The sequence below is a fragment of the Neopelma chrysocephalum genome, unplaced genomic scaffold (assembly GCF_003984885.1).
Source record: "Neopelma chrysocephalum unplaced genomic scaffold, ASM398488v2 Primary Assembly neopelma1_328, whole genome shotgun sequence".
Classification (NCBI taxonomy): Eukaryota; Metazoa; Chordata; class Aves; order Passeriformes; family Pipridae; genus Neopelma; species Neopelma chrysocephalum.
In genome coordinates this window covers 15,229-16,054 of record NW_020897991.1, presented here as the reverse complement: position 1 = coordinate 16,054, position 826 = coordinate 15,229, and the positions used below count along the sequence as shown (strand labels likewise).

General features: G+C 51.7%; 1 protein-coding gene across 1 annotated transcript in view; it reads left to right on the top strand.

Annotated features, from left to right (window-relative positions):
• The window catches only part of BRD4 (bromodomain containing 4), a 21,757-nt gene that overhangs the window by 6,398 nt on the left and 14,533 nt on the right, over window positions 1-826 (top strand). Inside the window, exon 2 of the mRNA XM_027705382.1 lies at window positions 627-716. The gene's annotated coding sequence lies outside the window, so the exon portion shown is untranslated. The remainder of the gene's footprint in view (window positions 1-626; window positions 717-826) is intronic.

Here is an 826-nt window from a genome sequence, read left to right as displayed (position 1 = left end):
TTGGGAATGTTGTCCTTGACCCCGGGAATTTATTGGGAATGTTGTCCTTGCAGAGCCTTCGGGGCTAAAACCCGGGAATTCCTTGGGAATGTTGTCCTTGAACGCTGGAATTCATTGGGAATGTTGACCCCAGGAATTCATTGGGAACATTGTCCTGGAACCCGGGAATTCATTGGGAATGTTGACCCCGGGAATTCATTGGGAGTGTTGTCCTTGCACCAGGAATTCCTTGGGAATGTTGTCTTGGGACCCAGGAATGTTGTCCTTGAACCTGGGAATTCATTGGGAATGTTGTCCTTGACCCCAGGAATGACCCCGGGGATTCCTTGGGAATGTTGACCCCGGGGATTCATTGGGAATGGTGTCCTTGGACCCGGGAATTCATCGGGAATGTCGTCCTTGACCCTGGGAATTCACTGGGAATGTTGACCCCGGGAATTCATCGGGAATGTCGTCCTTGACCCTGGGAATTCACTGGGAATGCTGATCCCGGGAATTGATGGAATGTTTTCCGTGCAGAGCCTTTGGGACTAAAAACTGGGAATTCTTTGGGAATGTTGTCCTTGACCCTGGGAATTCTTTGGGAATGTCGATCCCAGGAATTCATTGGAATGTTTTCCATGCAGAGCCTTCCCTGAAGCCGCCGAGCCGAAGATGCCGCTCGGAGCCTTCGGCTGCTGAGGGAGCGACCGCGGGAAGGGAAACTGGGAATTCAGGTGAGGAACCCCCCGGGATCCTTCTCCACAGGGAATTCCGGATTTCAGGGCATTTTCTCACTTGGAATTCTCACCTGGATTTCCCTTCTCACCTGGAATTACCTTCTCAC